Consider the following 18421-nt stretch of genomic DNA (forward strand, 5'->3'; position numbering starts at 1 on the left):
AAACACTGTGCAAATCTAGGCAAGAGTCCATCCGGATCTGTACAAGTGAGCTTTGGGTTAAAGATCCTGGGAACTACGCTGCAATAAGCTGGATGATTGCCTAATGGCCTGTACAACTTGTGAGTTAAGACCTGGGTTTAGAGTGTAAATATGTTTGTGCTTTAATGTATACCACAATATGCTGAATATAAATAAATACTTCCCCTTCAGAATATTTGCCTAATGAGTGAAAAAAAATGCGTCTTTCATGACCTCAGGACATCCCAAGTACTGTACAACAATTAGTTTATGCAGAGCAAGCTCCCACAAATAACAATAGAATTAATGATTGGAGTAGCACTGGTGCAGCAGATAGAGATGCCACCTCACAGCACTGGAGAACCAGATTCAGCCCCAACCATGAATGCTATTTGTGTGGAGTTTGCATGTTCTCCCGTCAAACATAGATTTCTCTGGGTGCTCCACTTTATTCCCACAGCCCAAAGACGTGTGGTTTAGTAGGTTAATTAGTCATTGTAAATTGCTCCTGGTGTATGTGAGCAGTAGAACACGAGAGAATTTATGAAAACGTGGGGAAAATAAAAAAATAGGATGCCTGTGCTGTTAATCAGTGTGAATGGGTGGTTGATGATTGGTGTAACATTAATGGTCTGAAAGGCCTATTTCTGTGCTGTGTGTCTCCAAGAATCTATGACTCAAACTGGTGTTTCAGAGGCTTATTTAAAGACAAGTGTTGGCAGAGATTCGGGTGACTACTCCCCTGATCTTAATATGATGTCAAGGGGGTTTCTACTTTTACCAGAAGCAGCAGCCGGAGTCCTGGTCTAACATCTCTGTCAGTCCTGGTCTAAAATAGCACTTCTGACGTGAAACACTACTTTGGTTTCAGACCATGGCTTGTACACTGATCTCTGCAGCGGAATTTAAAATAACTCGAATAACACGAAGCTGCATAAATAAAACAAATGTAAAATGGGACTGCAATCAGTGGAAAGTATCAAATTGCAGCTTCTCATACTTAATGTACACCATGAAGCAATTAGTGCAACAAATTGTGTTTAAGTGATATCACATCCAGCAATTGTTTTCAGCTTCTTGTCAACTGCAGCAGTCAATTACACACTGGAGCTTACACTGGATAGTTAACAGGGACTCAGTCAAATGTAAAAAGGAGGTCCCATCACATTTGTAGTTTATAAGATATGTGACCTCTAAATAGGTATATCTCTCTCTCAATCTCTTTATTTTTATTTCCTTTCTGTCTCTCTATGTCTTTTTCTTTTTCTTCTCTTTTTTCTACTCTATCCCCTTCTACCTTTTCTTTGGGCTTTCTTCACTATCTCACAAACTAACACTACGGCTTAGGATATTCTTTTCTCCTCTATCTTGACCTCTCATTTTCTGTTCTATTCTGCTAAATTTGAAAATAGAAGTTGTACATGAACTGTATTATCTCATTATGTATTAGATACTTATGTACTACATTATTGAACTTACTTCTAATTTAAAAAAAAATAATAATAGATAAAATATGTGACCTCAGCTTATTAAAAAGAGCCTTCCGCTGCAGCCCTTCATAGTTGTGAAATCTGAGTTTCTATCAGTACATAATCCATATGCAAGATGTGACAAAGCACAATAAATTGATGCCTCTCATACTTAATGTACAACATGAAGCAATTAGTGAAATAAATTGTTTTCAAGTGAGATCCCACCCAGCGGTTGTCTTCAATGCCTCCCTACAGGCAGCAGAGAGACTGAGGCCGGAGCCTTGCGGGTAGGAGCATGCGGCCGGCCCCCAGGTCGGCAAAGTCCACAGCCGAGGTCAGAGCCCGCGCGCCGTGAGTTGACGGGGCCTGTGCTGTTCGGGCCTGGGTCGGTGGCACGGAGGCGCCCGGAGAGGACCCGGCAGCAATAGTGGAGAGTCCGGTGCGGTGGTCAATGACGGTCAATGACGGATGAGGATGGGTCACATGGAAGTGAGGACGCTGCTGCTGAGTGGAAGGAACAAAGGAGGACCCGCGTGTGGGGGGACCATCGTGAGGGAGAGGGAAGAGCAATGGGAGACCTGGAGCAGGGGTACTTTGTAACTTTGTAAACGCCCTCTACGTGGCAATGATTTGCATACCTGGGTATGCAAGCAAAGAATTTCACTGTAACTTGTCACATGTGACAATAATGCATGCATTAATCAATTAATTAATCAAGCAACTAATTAATTAATTCATACATAAATAATAACTTTTTCAGGATATAGAATAAATTGAAATAAAAGTGAAATTATGTCTCTAAAACCACAGGATGCGAGACACTTACTAAAATTCCCTTTCAAAATTGCAACAGAAAAATTCAAGTGTCTGGGTATTCAAATTACGAGAAGACACAAATCATTATTTAGCGCCAATTTTATCCCACTATTAAATAAATTGAATGATATGATTAAATTTTGGAAAATGATCCCGCTCTCATTGATAGGTAAAATTAACGCTATAAAAATGACTTTCTTACCACAATTAATATATTTGTTTCAAGCGACCCCAATATATATTCCAAAATATATATTTTTTAAACTAGATTCTACTATCACTAATTTTATATGGGATTACAGAGCACACAGAATTCAACGAAAGCATTTGTGTAAACCTAAAGAAGTTGGGGGTTTATCATTACCTAACTTTACGTATTACTACTGGGTAGTGCATATTAAGAACATAATGTACTGGTTGGATAGTTCCACTCACCAGTCGGAGTGGATAAGAATGGAGAAAGAGGAGTGTTTCCCGTATGATATAGGAACAATCTTGTTCTCACCGATAAAATTGAATAGTATAATATATAAGAAGAACCCAATTATTCACAATACAATAAGAATTTGGAAACAAATAAAATTATCCTTGAAATTAAATAATCTATCAGTACTAACCCCACTATTGAACAACCCTGCATTCAAACCATCTCTTATCGATAAAACATATAAACAATGGGATAGACTGGGGATTAGGAAAGTAGGAGATATGTATGAATTGGGCAAATTGTTATCATTTCAACAATTAAAATTAAAATTTAAACTGAAGGATAATCAATATTTCAAATATATACAGATATGTGACTTTATGAAGAAATATACACATAGAATTCAAATTATATTTTTAGACCCTTTAGAAGAAGCAATGAATATTAAGGCTGATTCACAAAAACTAATATCATACTTTTATAATAATATATTAAATAGAGAATTACCCTCAACAGAGGCACTAAGAGAAGATTGGGAACATGAACTAATGAGAAAGATCCCGAAGGATAGATGGGACAAGTATCTGATGAACACACATAATTGTTCCATTAATGAAAGATAATTTAATTCAATTTAAATTATTACATAGACTATATTATTCAAAAACGAGGTTGAATAAATGTTACCCAAACGTCTCTTCCAGATGCGATAAATGTTTGTTTCAAAATGCTGATATAACACATTCATTTGTAGGATGTATAAAGTTGAATAAATTTTGGAGCGATGTATTTGATATATTTACAAAGCTTCTCAAGTCAAGAATAGAACCTAATACGGAATGGATTATATTTGGAATAATAGTAGAAGACTAGACCAAGTGCAGACCCGTTGGGTCTGTTCCCCCAACATGCGGTTGTGGGGGGGGAGGCGGCATGCAGCGTCACACACTAACTACCCCCCCCCTCCCCCCGCACACGCTAATGGAGGGGAGGAGGGGAGAGAGAGGGGGGGAGGGGGGAGGAGAGAGGGGGAGAGAGAGGGAGTGCTGAGAGGGGGATGAGATGAGGGGCGGGGGAGAGGTGGGGAGCAGGGAGGGGGAGGAGGGTGGAGGGTAGGGGGTAGGGGTGTGTGGAGGGGAGGGGGGTTTAGGGGAGGGACGGTGGGGGAGGGGATGGAGGGGAGGAGGGGGAGAAAAAGAGGGGAGAGAGGGAGAGGGGGGGGAGAGGAGAGGGGGGAGGGGGGGGGAGGAGAGGGGGGGAGTGGAGAGGGGGGGGAGAAGAGAGGGGGGAGAAGAGAGGGGGGGGGAGAGGAGGGGGGGAGGAAGAGGAGGGGGGAGAGGAAGAGGAGGGGGGGAGAGGGAGAGGAGGGGGGGGAGAGGAGGGGGGGAGAGGAGGGGGGGAGAGGAGGAGGGGGAGAGAGGAGGAGAGGGGGGGGAGAGGAGGAGAGAGGGGGGAGAGGAGGAGAGGGGGAGGAGAGGGGGGGGGGGGGGGGAGGGAGAAAGAGTGCCTTTTTACTTCAACCCAAACAACCATTTGCAGGCAGTGCTTTTTTACCTCTAACCATATTTTCATTTTCAAACCAAATTAAGGGTACTCACAGTGCTGTAGACATTTGTCAATGTCATTCAGAGCTCTGATTGAGGCACACCACTTGCAGAGACTGATTGAGGCACACCACTTGCAGAGACTGATTGAGGCACACCACTTCCTGGTTTTATAGTCCTCCCCCTCCCTCCAGCAGGGGCAGCAGAGCGAATGGGGAATTTTGTAAAAACATTAATATCTCTGTCAATTTTCATCGACGGGAAAAATCCTCGGCACACATGAGGCGGAGGGGGGCTCTGAGCGAGGTGGCCAAAAATGACGGCCGTAGGTGGCGGCGTTCTCTCAGAAATCGCAGCACAGAAAGCCAAAACCGGTCAAGAACAGACTTTTAGTAATATAGATACCAATTTAAATAAGGACCAAAAAGTTTTTTTAAATTATGGGTTAATAATTGGAAAGAAATCGATACTTAAATTTTGGAAAAATACAGCTATTCCAACTGTTAAAATGTGGATTAGGAATATGATGGACATAGCACGCCTTGAAGAAATGTGACCGACTAATAGATAAATATGACCAATTCTTAAGGAGTTGGTCCCCTTTTATCGACTTTTTGGAATCATGTGATGCAGCGGTACCGTAAAGATTACTGATTTCAGGTCAGGTCGTGGATAGATTTACATCTCCGAATAAAGATTTGAAAATTTCTTTTTTAAGGGTCTTTTTCTCCTATTTCTACTTACCACTTTTTCTTTTCTTATATACACACTTCATGTTTTTCTAATTTCTACTATCTATTTTTTTTTTTTCCCTTCTTCTTGTCTTTCTTATTTCATTTTCAAAAACATAAAACTAGAGGTTGTACATAGAATGTATAATTATGTTATGACATAGTTGGCACCTAAAATTAGGTCCCACTGTATTGTTTTGTATTGTACTAGCTTCTAATAAAATAAACAAAAAAAATAAAAATAAATAATAACTTACTCTGATGAAGGGTCTCAACTCAAAAGGTCACATATTCCTTTTTCCCAGAGATGCTGCCTGACCCGCTGAGTTACTCGAGCATTTTGTGTCCATCTTTGGTGTCAACCAGCATCTGCAGTTATTTCTTACACAATTCCTTGCTGTACCTGCTATGAGCATAATCCTCCTACATGTAGCCACTTCAAAGTAAACCAACTTGTAGCAGGGGTACTAGGTCACTCCCTAAACAAAGTTATCTTTTTATAGATTGTGACATCCACTAAAAATAATATTTCCTTCCAATAGCTTTGTGAGTGAATGTCGCACAGAGTGAAACTGAGGCAAGCCATTGAATTCAGATATCAAGTTGAGGGCGGAAGGATCTAATTACAGGTCAAAAGCTCAATGTTTCCATTGCATTTGGTGCCAATGACCCTGAGCTAGAGTATGGGAAATCATTCAGGAACCATGCTTCTCATTGTAAACCGGCAGGGTCACTTCGCAAGGTGGATTTAATTCACGTTTAAGTTTCCAAATTTTTCACAAGCTGTCTGAGCCAAGCTTACCCTTATTTAGGACTTACAATTCTCAATGATTTATTTTCTTTCCTGTCTTCTTCTTCTTGCATTTGAAGCAGCAGAAGTCTGCAGCAGGGTGATGTCATCTGGTTCGACATCCGCCAGTGCCTGCCCTAAAAAATGCGCACGCCAAGTTGTGGCGCTGCTGCTGTCTCTGTTTGTTGTCATTCGCCTGACTGAGGTCAGTTGACAGGGCTCACCACGGGGAGGTCGACAACATGAGCCCCCTTCTTTCCCCTCATCAGATTGTATTTCTTTTATTTAAGATAAAGGACCATTCTCTGGCTCAAAGAAGATATTGATCAACTTCAGGAAGCGAAGCGGGACACATACCCCAGTTTACATTGACGACACTGGAATAGAGATGATTGAAAACTTCAAATTCCTATGAGTCAATATCACCAACAACAACTTCTCATGGACCACCTGTATTGAAGCAATGATCAAGAAAGCACACCAACACCTCCACTTCCTTAGCAGGATTAGGAAGTTTGTCATGTTCCTTACAACTCTCACCAACTTCCACAGGCACCATCGAAAGCATTTTATCAGGATGCATCACAGTTGATGGTGAGGGAAGAGCATATTTAACTGCGTACTGAGCCAGCATGAAGTGTGAGCAGACCCTCATTGTTTAAAAAAAAGAAAGAAGAAATACGGGGCTAGAAGGGTGGCAGCTGTAGAGTTGCTGGCTTACAGCACAAAAGACCCAGGCACAATCCTGAATACGGGTGTAGTCTGTATGGAGTTTGTACGTTCTCTCTGTGATGGCATGGGTTTTCTCCAAGTGCTCCAGTTTCCTCCCAAACTCCAAAGACGTACAGGATTGTAGGTTAATTGGGAATTGTAAATTGTCCCTAGTGTGTGTAGGATAGTGCTAGTTTACGGGGTGAACGTTGGTCGACGCAGACTCGGTGGGTCAAAGGGCCTGTTTCTGCGCTGTATCTCTAGACTAAAGTAAAGTAAACCTTGCATGGAAATCAGATAGTGTTGTTGGATTGAAAGTACTGCCATAGCTCTATCAAGGCATAGTTTTACAGCATGGGATCAGGCACTTCAGCCCATCTTGTCCATGCCAACTAAAGTGTCCACCTGAGTAGTCCCATTTACCCGGATCTGTCTAAGCTTTTCCTATCAAAGAAACTGTCCAAATGTCTTTTAAAAATTGTAACCATACCTGCATCTGCTGTGTCCTTTGGCAGCTCGTTCCATAAACACACACCCTCTGTGTGAAAAAGGTGACCCTCAGGTTTCTTTTAAATCTTTCTCCTCTCACCTTAAATCTATGCCCTCTATTTTTAGACACCCCTACCTTGGGGAAAAGACTGCGGTTATTTACCTTATCTATGCCGCTCATGATATTATAAATGCCTATAAGGTCACCCTATCAGCCTCCTTTGCTCCAGGGGAAAAGGCCCCAGCCTATCCAGTCTCTCCCTTTTACTCAAGCTCTCCAGGCAACATCCTTGTGAATCTTTTCTGCACCTTTTCTGCCTTAGTTACATCCTTCCTACAGTGGGTGACCAAAGATATTCCAAATGCTTTCTCGCCAATGCCTTGTGCTGTTGTCTCATGATGTCCCAACTCGAGCAGTCAATGACCTAATCGATAAAGGCAAGCATGCTATATGCCTTCTTTGTCACATTATTTCCCCATGATGTCGCTTTTAGGGAACTATGCATTTGTACCCCTCAGTCTCTCTGATTTACAACACTCCCCAGGGCCCTGACATTCATGATGTATATCCTGCCCTGGTTTAACAGGCCACTTGTCAGAGTAAAATATCTTTCCTTGGCCTACTTTACCAGTCGATCTAAATCCTCTTGAAACCTTTGACAAGCTTATTCACTGTCCACTACATCACCAGTTTTGGTGTCATCCACAAACCTACTAATCATGCCATGTAATCCAAATCCACAAAATGTATGACAAACAAACAACAGGAGATCTATACCAATTCCTGCACCACACCACTGGTCACAGGCCTCCCATCTGGCAAACATCCCTCCACTCCCTCCCTTGACTCCTTACCCCAACTCAATGTTGACTAGCTCACCCTGGATCCCATGTGATCTAATCTTCTGGACTAGCCTATCATGAGGAACCTTATCAAAGGCCTTTCTAATGTCTGTATAGACAATGACTACCACTCTGCTCTCATCAATCCTCCTGGTTGCCTCTTCAAAAATATTCAACTGTGAGAAAGAATTTCCCTTGCACAAAGCCACACTGACTATCCTTAATCATTAATTTTCCCATCACTGCTACTAAGCTCACCAGTCTCCAGTTCCCTTGTATGTCCTTGCAGCTTTCCTGAATAAAGCTCATCATTAGGCGACCTGTAATCTTGAGTGAAGATGCAAAGATCTCTGTCAGTTATTTGTTCCCTTGCTTCCCACTTGGTCAAGTTTTAGAAACATAGAAACACAGAAAAATAGGTGCAGGAGTAGGCTATTCAGAGCTTCGAGCCAGCACTGCCATTCAATATGATCATGGCTGATCATCTAACATCAGTACCCCATTATCGCTGTTTCCCCATATCCCTTGATTCCTTTAGCTCTAAGAGCTAAATCTAACTCTCTCTTGAAAACATCCAGGATGAGAACATGCAAGGCACGATTAGCAAGTTTGCTGTTGATACAAAAGTTAGTGGTTTTGCAGATAGTGAAGATGGTTGTGAAAGATTGCAGTAGGATCTGGATCAAGTGGCCAGGTGGGGGAAGGTATGGTTGATGGAATTTAATACAGAGAAGTGTGAGGTGTTGCATTTTGGGATGTCAAACAAGGGCAGGATCAAGACAGTAAATGGTAGGCCTCTGGGTAGAGTTGTAGAGCAGAGGGATATAGGAGTACAGCTACATGGTTCCTTGAATGTCAAGTCGCAGGTAGATAAGGTGGTCAAAAGGCTTTTGGCATTTTGGCCGTCATCAGTCAGAGGATTGAGTAAAGAAGTTGGGAGGTCATGTTGCAGTTGTATAAGACATTGGTGAAACCGCATTTAGAATATTGTGTTCAGTTCTGGGCACCATGTTATAGGAAAGATATTGTCACGCTTGAAAGGGTTCAGAAAAGACTTACGAGGATGTTGCCAGGACTAGAGGGTGTGAGCTATAGGGAGAGGATGAGTAGGCTGGGTCTCTATTCCTTGGAACGCAGGAGGATGAGGGGAGATCTTATAGAGGTGTACAAAATCATGAGAGGAATAGATCGGGTAGATGCACAGAATCTCTTGCCCAGAGTAGGGGAATCGAGGACCAGAGGACATAGGTTCAAGGTGAAGGGGAAAAGGTTTAATAGGAATCCGAGGGGTAACTTTTTCACAAAAAGGGTAGTGGGTGTATGGAAGCTGCCAGAGGAGGTAGTTGAGGCTGGGACTATCCCATTGTTTAAGAGACAGTTAGACAGGTACATGGATAGGACAGGTTTGGAGGGATATGGACCAAGCACAGGCAAGTGGGACTAGTGTAGCTGGGACATTGTTGGCTGGTGTAGGCAAGTTGGGCTGAAGGACCTGGTTCCACACTGTATCACTCTATGACTATGACTAATTGGCCTCCACTGCCTTCTGTGGCAGAGAATTCCACAGATTCACAATTCTCTGGGTGAATTTTTCCTACCCCTTATTCTTTTTTCTTGCATCTAGCCTGTAATCTAGCCTGTCCAATCCTTTAAAAAATGTATGTTTCAGGCCTGTCCAATCCTTTAAAAGTTTTATATGTTTCTATGAGATACCCTCTCATCCTTCTCAAATTTTCAGAATATATCCAACATATCAAGACAGCCAACAATTCAAGTTTCATGTTGAAATTGTTTCAGAGTGTCCTATCCTTCCCATAGACTGCAGCTTCCTTGCATTTAATCAATTCAGCGCAGCCACTCCATGTCGCAAGTATAGACACAGGTGTATATCACTAGGGTAGCAGTGATAGTTATCTTTTGGTTATAGATGATCCTGCAGCTAAATAAATAGAATAAACATGGAATAAACACTTTAGGGTGAAGTTTTCTCCTTGATTTCAAACACTGAACATATGACTCAGCAGTCAAGAACGATGAGTTCTGAAATTTAGTTCAATTCAAGTCAATGGTGTCAAATTTCAGAGAGCAACAAAGCGGTACTACCACATTGTATGCTTAATGAACAGGATTGGAAACAAATTTCCACCAGATATGAATAAATAACCTTATGGGCCTTTCCCACTTAGGTGATTTTACAGCGGACCGCTGAATTTTTTAGACAGGGCAAGTGAGGGGAGCATTGTCACACGGTGCAAAGACAAGATGAAACAGACACACACCATGATGAACAGGAAGGTTGGCGCTGTAAAAAGATGGCTAAAGCACAGTGTAAGTCCTTTAAAAGTGAAGGAGGTGGGGTAGAGGGGGGAGAAAGAGTGGAGGAATCACCTGCATAGTCTCCTAAAAAGTTGCCTAAGTGGGACAGGCCCATTAACACATTGTGCCAAGAAAGTGGTGAATTCTTGGCAAGTAGCAATGCGCTTTCTTTGAATCACCTGGACTTACCTGGGAGAATTCCCAGAGATAGCCTTTCTGACTTTGTGCTTCAATGAGCTTTTACACAAAACTCAACGATCTAAAACATCCACTTGATCAGATATGATTTATTACACCACACTTTACATAGTGTTTTACCTCCCGGCAAAGCATTATGTGACATTTTGATGTTACTCAACCTGCCAAACAACACATTTCAAGTTTGACCTTTACTACTTCTATTAAAGTCATTTATAGAACAGAATCATTAACGCAATGACATTTACCACTTGAAACTGTGTTTTACAAATCAATAAAGATACGGACGTTTAACATTGCTAAACTGCTCACGGTGAGGGACATGTGCATTGTTGTTTGCGAGGAGGCATAATTGGTCTTCTCAAGAGATCTCACTCGCAGCTTTGCGGTATAATTGAACATATTTCCCTACAAATTGGACCCAATTACATCGTTTTTTTATGGAAAACTTAACATTAAAAAAATTTACCTTTTTGAAATGTTTGTAACCATTCCCTGTTGAGGTTTCGCCAGTATAGAAAATTGACGAGGCACTTTGTGTCATCATTCATCCTTGCGCAGAATTAATTTCCTTGTATTTTTCTCAAATTATGATATTTTTAACATGTGGAACTCTTTTTATTTAATTAATGATAGGAAGTGAATGAAAAGATTGTGGTATATGATGTTCAGAAATAACACACAATTGTGGATTACATCGTGCTGGTAGCATTGAACTATGTGTGAGTTAAAGTGCCGCTGAGGACATGACTTTTACAGGTAAAAATACATAACCTGTAATATTTATTTTTTAAAGTATTGTTGCCATTGGTCCTTTTTACAAAAAATTAGGAATCTGAGAACTGGCAAGAGAAACTCACTGTATCTCCCGACTTGATGTGTCACTAATCATAGGGTTCAGGACAAGCTGATTGGAGGCCCTACCTCCAGCAAACCAATGCACCATTATGCCTCTCTTACTCCTGTTCACCCATCACCTTGCACTTTCTTGTTAATTCCCTCATCACATAATTCCGTCATCACATCACTCCTCTTTATAACACAACCCCTTCCCCACCATGGCCTCAGGATGCTGTAGAGATGTAAAGCATCTGTCTGGCCCTGTCTGGAAAACAACTACCATCTGTGTAAATTGTAAGTACCGTTTTAATGCTCTTAGAAGGGAATAGGCTGTGATAATGATCTATTTAAAAAAGCATGTCATGTGGTTGGTTTGTGACTGTGTTTGGTGTTAATGCAGCACACAGTACCCGCTTAGCACACCAAAAATACCTAAAGTCTAATTTCTCTGCAGTTTTTGTTTGTAAAGGTCATAGATCCCATGGCTGGGAAATCTCTGTAGTCATCATATTATGAACGAATCAAAACAGTTGTAGAAATTTATGATATCAAATTGGCATATAGTTCAACCAAGTTTATAGCTAAAGAATTTGCATGGAAAGCTGGGTGTGTGTTTCTCTGAATGTATGTATGTAAGAGTGTACACATGATGCATGTGTGTTTATATGTATGTATGTGAAAGTATACACATGCATGCACACGTGTGTTTGTATGTATGCGAACGTATACACATACATGCATGTGTGTGTTTGTATGTATGTAAGAGTACACATGATGCACGTGTGTGTGTGTTTGTATGTATGTAAGAGCATACACATGAATGCAAAGCTGCAGTGGAGCCATATTCCATTTCCTCCGGTTTTGGAATCATTGGCTGGGCCACAAGCATTGTCCACTGTATCTGGGCTAATGTATTCATGTTTACTTTGGATTGGCTTCCATAGGAGGAAAGAAATGGTCACAGCCTGTTTTCATCATCACTGATGTTTTTACCTCAATGATAGTTGGACATTAAAGGGACACAAAGTGCTGAAGCTACAGTACAGAATCAGTAGTTGGGTTATACAGAACATGGAACACAAAAAGTACAGTGCAGGAACAGGCCCTTCAGCCCACAATGTGCTGAACTGTGCTGAACATGATGCCAAGACCATCTCTTATATCCTCCATTTCCTGCATGTGCCATGTAGCCATGTGCTTATCTAAACGTCTGTTGAACGCCACAAGCGCATCTGCCCCCACCACCACCAGCAACAGCATGTTCCAGGGACTCACCACTCTCTGTGTAAACATGTTGCCCTGTGCATCTCCTTTAAACTTTGCCCCTCTCATCTAAAAGCTGTGCCCTCCACTCATTGACATTTCCACCCTGGAGAATGAAAAACTAATTTGGGTGAGATTGGTCACTGGGCAGGTAGAGAGAGATGAGGACAGCTGAATGCAGAGTGAGGACTCAGTTTGTTACGTCACACTACATTTTGCTTATCAGAACACTCAGACTTCAGGGAAAATATTGCTTTCAAATATATTTGGTATCTAGTTGGATTCCATTTACTTTAGTTACTTTATTTTAGAGAGACAGCGCAGAAACGAGCCCTTTGGCCGACCGAGTTTGTGCAGAGCAGCGATCACCCCGTACACTAACACTATCCTACACGCTAGGAATAATTTACAATTTTTACCGAAGCCAACTAACCTACAAACCTGTACATCTTTGGAGTGTGGGAGGAAACTGGAGCACCCAGAGAAAACCTATGTGGTCACATGGTGAACGCACAAACTCCATACAGATAACACCCATAGTCTTGATTGAACCCGAGTCTCTGGCACTGTAAGGTAGCCACTCTATTGCTGTGCCATTGTGCCGGCACAGAGCCAGGCTGGGGGCCGCCGCAAACAGGTTTGAGCCTGGCAGCCAAAGTAATGTGTGTTCATTCAGTTACGCTGAAGCAATTTCTGGACCATACCACGCGGTGGCATCATCATCCACCCTTCTCCATATTCTGAAGGGACCATTCCCTCTGCGGGACCTAGTTCACTTTGCCACCATCACCAGTTTTCTATGTATCTGCAGATGTATCGGTATAAAGGCTGAATGGTGGGCAGGCGAGGCGAGGTACGATGATTCACTGGATGATCCGGGTGGAGGCGATTGCTGCAACGGGTCTTTATGAACAACTGCAACTCCTCAAATCCCTTGGAACACCATCCTTTCACCTTAAACCTGTACCCTCTTGATTTTGATACCCCGACTATGTGAAAAAAAAATTCTATCTCCCTTATTTATCCCTCTCATAATTTTTTCTACCTCTATCAGGTCACCCCTCAACCTTCTTCACACCAGGGAAAACAACCTTGGCCTTTCCTATTTCTCCCCATAACTAAAGGCCTCCAATCCAGGTAATGATCTGGTGAATCTTTTAATTGATTTATAGTGTTCACTGCTAACAATCCAGTGTCCTCTAAACTAGGGATATCAGGTGAAGACTGGTGATCTATTTTCTGAAGCCTTTCTTTATTTTATATATTTTCAATTTTGAGTTTCTGGTTGTCTGTCACTATAATTCAGTCACATTTCCACTCAAACTATATCCATGGCCTTCTAAGATTGTTCCAATAATATTTAGTGTAAGGTTAATGAATAGCTCTTTCCAACCAGAGAAACTATAACCTTCCAATGTCACTGATGAATTCAACAATTTAAGTTACTACAGATTTGAATTTCTATTCTTTTGGACCCATCTATTGGTTCTTTAATTTCACCAATTATTACCTTTTTTAACCAAACATCGCTGTTACGTCTGAAGAAGGGTTTCGGCCCGAAATGTTGCCTATTTCCTTCGCTCCATAGATGCTGCTGCACCCGCTGAGTTTCTCCAGCCTTTTTGTGTACCATCGCCGTTACTTTGATTGGCACAAAAAGCTGGAGTAACACAGGGGTCAGTCAGCATCTCTGGAGAACAGAAATAGTTTACATTTCGGGGAAAGGAAAACAAAAGATATAGACAGTGTTACAGTATATATGTTGACATAAAGATATAAAGAGGAAACCCCTTTCCCCTGTCTGAAAAAAGATCTCAACCTGAAATCTTCAGTTTCAACCAGCATCTGCAGTTCCTTCCGACATATCACCATTACTTTTGCCATCATGTCTTTAATCACTCCTCCCTTACATCCTTTCAACGACCTTCTGCTTTCTTCTTTCCTCTTAGAACTGGGATTGGAAACTTCACATTCAGCCACTGAGTCGTTCTTTTATAAAGTAGATATATTCTACGGATTTAAAATCAATAAAGTACTGGTTCGATATTATGGTCAGCTATTAAATTTGTATTTTTGCAGGCAATTGACAATTTGATTATTGAGAATTGTCTCAGTCTTTTCATTCATAACATTTATCCAGAACTGGGATCTCTTGGTAGAACAGTTCTTATTAAAAATTAAACAACAGGGTGAGAAAACTTTAACAATTGGCTTTAGAATTTGAAAGAAATAGCATAGAACATGGAATAGTGGAGCACAGAAACAGGCCTTAGGCCCACAATGTCTGTGTCGGACAAGATACCAGGGCCAACTCTAACTGCCTGCACATTATTCATATCAATCCATTCAATGAAAATCCATGAGCCTATTCAAAAGTGTCATAAATGCCAATATTGTATCTGCCTCCACCACAACCCCTCGCAGTGTGTTGCACGCTATCTACTTGTATTGCTACTTTCATGGATTTATGGACTCGGACCCCGAAGATTCCTCTGTATATCAATGCAGTTTAGGGTTTTGCCATTAATGGTATATTTCCCCCTCACATTCGACCTCCTGAAGTGCAACATCTCACACTTGCTTGGATTAAAATCCGTCTGCCATTTTTCCGCCCATTCTGTAGCTGATCTATGAACTGCCGTATACTTTAACAGCACTTCCTCACAGTCAGCAATCCCAGCAATCTTGATATCATCTGCAAACTTACTAACCAACTTGTCCATGTTTTCATCCACTCATTCATCTATATTACTAAAACTCTGTTCTTGACCGGTTTTGGCTTTCTGTGCTGCGGTTTCCGAGAGTACGCCGCCACCTACGGCCGTCATTTTTGGCCACCTCGCTCAGAGCCCCCCTCCGCCACATGTGTGCCGAGGATTTTTCCCGTCGATGAAAATTGACAGAGATATTAATGTTTTTACAACATTCCCCATTCTCTCTGCTGCCCCTGCTGGAGGGATGGGGAGGGACTATAAAACCAGGAAGTGGTGTGCCTCAATCAGTCTCTGCAAGTGGTGTGCCTCAATCAGTCTCTGCAAGTGGTGTGCCTCAATCAGTCTCTGCAAGTGGTGTGCGTCAATCAGTCTCTGCAAGTGGTGTCCCTCAATCAGAGCTTTGAATGACACTGACAAATGTCTACAGCACTGTGAGTACCCTGAATTTGGTTGGAAAATGAAAATATGGTTAGAGGTAAAAAAGCACTGCCTGCAAATGGTTATTTGGGTTTGGGTTGAAGTAAAAACGCACTCTCTCTCCCCCCCCTCCCTCTCCTCTCCCCCTCCCTCTCCCATCCCCTCCCCCCTCCCTCTCCTCTCCCCCCCTCCCTCTCCTCTCCCACCCCTCCATCTCCTCCCCCTCCCTCTCCTCTCCCCTCCCTCTCCTCTCCCCCATCTCCTCCTATCCTCTCCTCTCCCCCCCCTCTCCTCTCCACCCCCTTCTCCTCTCCTCCCCCCCCCTCTCCTCTCTCCTCTTCTCCTCCCCCTCCTACCTCTCCCCCCTCTCTCCCCCCTCTCCTCCCCCCCTCATCTCCTCTCCCCTATCCTCTCCCCCCCTCCTTTCCCCCTCCCTCTTCTCTCCCCCTCCCCTCCCTCTCCTCTCCCCCCCCTCTCCTCCCCCCCCTCTCTCTCCCCCCCTCCCCCCCTCTCCTCCCCCCCTCTCCTCCCACCCTCTTCCTCCCTCCTTCACCCCCCTCCTCCTCCCCCCCTCTACTCTCTCCCCCCCTCTCCTCTCCTCCCCTCTCCCCCCTCTCCTCTCTCTCACCCCTCTCCTCTCCTCCCCCCTCTCCTCTCCCCCCCTCTCCTCTCCCCACCCCTCATCCTCTCCCCCCCCTCTCCTCGCCCCCCCTCTCCTCTCCCCTCCTCTCCTCCCCCCCTCTCCTCCCCCTCTCCTCCCCCCCCCTCTCCTCCAACCCCCCTCTCCTCCTCCCCCTCCCCATCCCCTACCCCACCATCCCTCCCCTAAACCCCCCTCCCCTCCACACACCTCTACCCCCTCCCTGCTCCCCACCTCTCCCCGCCCCTCATCTCACCTCCCTCTCCATCCCCCCTCTCTCCCCCTCTCCCCCCCTCTCTCCTTCTCCCCCCCCCCTCTCCTTCTCCCTCCCTCTCCTCTCCCCCTCCCTCTTCTCTCCCCCTCTCTCTCTCTCTCTCCCCCCCCCTCCATTAGCGTGAGTGCGGGAGGGGAGGTAGTTAGTGTGTGATGCTGCATGCCACCTCCCCCCCCCCACAACCGCACATTGGGGGAACAGACCCAACGGGTCTGCACTTGGTCTAGTATATATTACAATAAACAGAGGTCCAATCCCTGTGGAACGTCACTGGTCACAGAGCTCCAACGTGAACATTATCTTCCTCCATAACCCTTTGTTCTCTATCAGTAAGCCAGATCTGAATCCACCCGAACAAGTCGCTGTTAAACACATGCATCTTAATCTTCTGGATCTGCCTACCTTGATCAAATGCATTACTAAAATCCATGTAGACACAACCACTACTCTACCCCCTTCGATCACCGTTGTTTCCTCAAAAAACTTGATGTGATAACTATCAAAATTAATATTACATTAAAAGCCATGAAAATAATTTAATTTATTTTTTTAAACACGGATTTTGCTTTAAAAAAATGATAGAAATTTTAGTTTCAGTCTGTGACGCTAAGTCTCCACTCTATTCAAACTTTCAGGGTCCACCAAACATTCACACTTCATCCTTTCCTGACTGTGTAGATACTTTCTTATTTGAATATAAATCAAGAGTGAAACAGCCCACGTATTTCGTACGCAGAGCCACTACAAATGAGTTATTGCTGGCTTTCAGATGGCTCAGGTCACTGATCATGCTGAGCTTACCTATGTTCCATCCACAGTAACCCACAGGCAGGCGTTTACTGGAACACGGGCTATATTAAAAAGAAATGTACTTCTAATATAGTTACAGGTGTGAAAGTTAATTACTGAAAAATAGCTCTAACCTTCGTAATAGTTGTTCTTCCACTACTTGAATGTAGGAAGTAAAGGCAGGAAATATATACACTCATCATACGAATATGAATATTAAAGTAAACAGGAGAATATAAAAGGACATAATCTAAGGCAATTACTCTGACGTATTTTTATATTTGCACTAAAATAGAAATTACTATCTGACCTTATAGAGCAGTGCAATGGCACAGTAGGTAGTGTGCCAGGGACCCGGGTTCGAACTGACTTTGGTCCAGTCAGTGTGGAGTTTGCACATTCTCTCTGTGACCATGTGGGTTTCTTCTGGATGTGCCAGTTTCCTCCAACCTACAGATGTGAGATCTATAGGTTAATTGGCCACTGTAAAATTGCACTTCATGTGTAGGGAATGGATGAAAAAGTGGGATAACATAGAAGTGATATGAATGGGTGATCATTGGTTGGTGTGAACTCAGTGGACTGAAGGGCCTGTTCCCATGCTGTATCTGTAAACTTAAGAGATGATGGGCCATTACAATATTTTCCTCAATGCTTGGAGATTGAAAATGAACTATTCACAGTGATCCATCTAAATGGAATTTGAATATGTATATATCTTTAAAAGTCATGACTGAGATTTGGACCTATACTGTATAGTACCTAGTGACCAGCTTTAATTACCCAGATTAAATTTCCCTTGAGCAGATCATGTTCTTCGCCAGTTGCTACAGCCCCACAATGCAGAGATGGGTAGAGAGGTATGGGCACATGAGAAGAGAAGAAAGTCATGAATCTTCTCAGGCTTAATAGTAAGATTAAACGAGAACTTACCAGTTTGAAGTTTGATCTGTATTTTATGAGGAGTTACGATGAGGGATTACGTGAAGAAGCCCGCCAGGACGCATGCGTATCATTCTTCAAAGCAGCGATGTGAAATCACAGATAACTGTAATGACTAAACATAGTAAGATTAGAGAAGAGATACCAGTTAAGTATATGATCAGGGTGGGAGCAGAGGGCACGTAAT

The sequence above is a fragment of the Amblyraja radiata genome, chromosome 1, assembly GCF_010909765.2.
Source record: "Amblyraja radiata isolate CabotCenter1 chromosome 1, sAmbRad1.1.pri, whole genome shotgun sequence".
Classification (NCBI taxonomy): Eukaryota; Metazoa; Chordata; class Chondrichthyes; order Rajiformes; family Rajidae; genus Amblyraja; species Amblyraja radiata.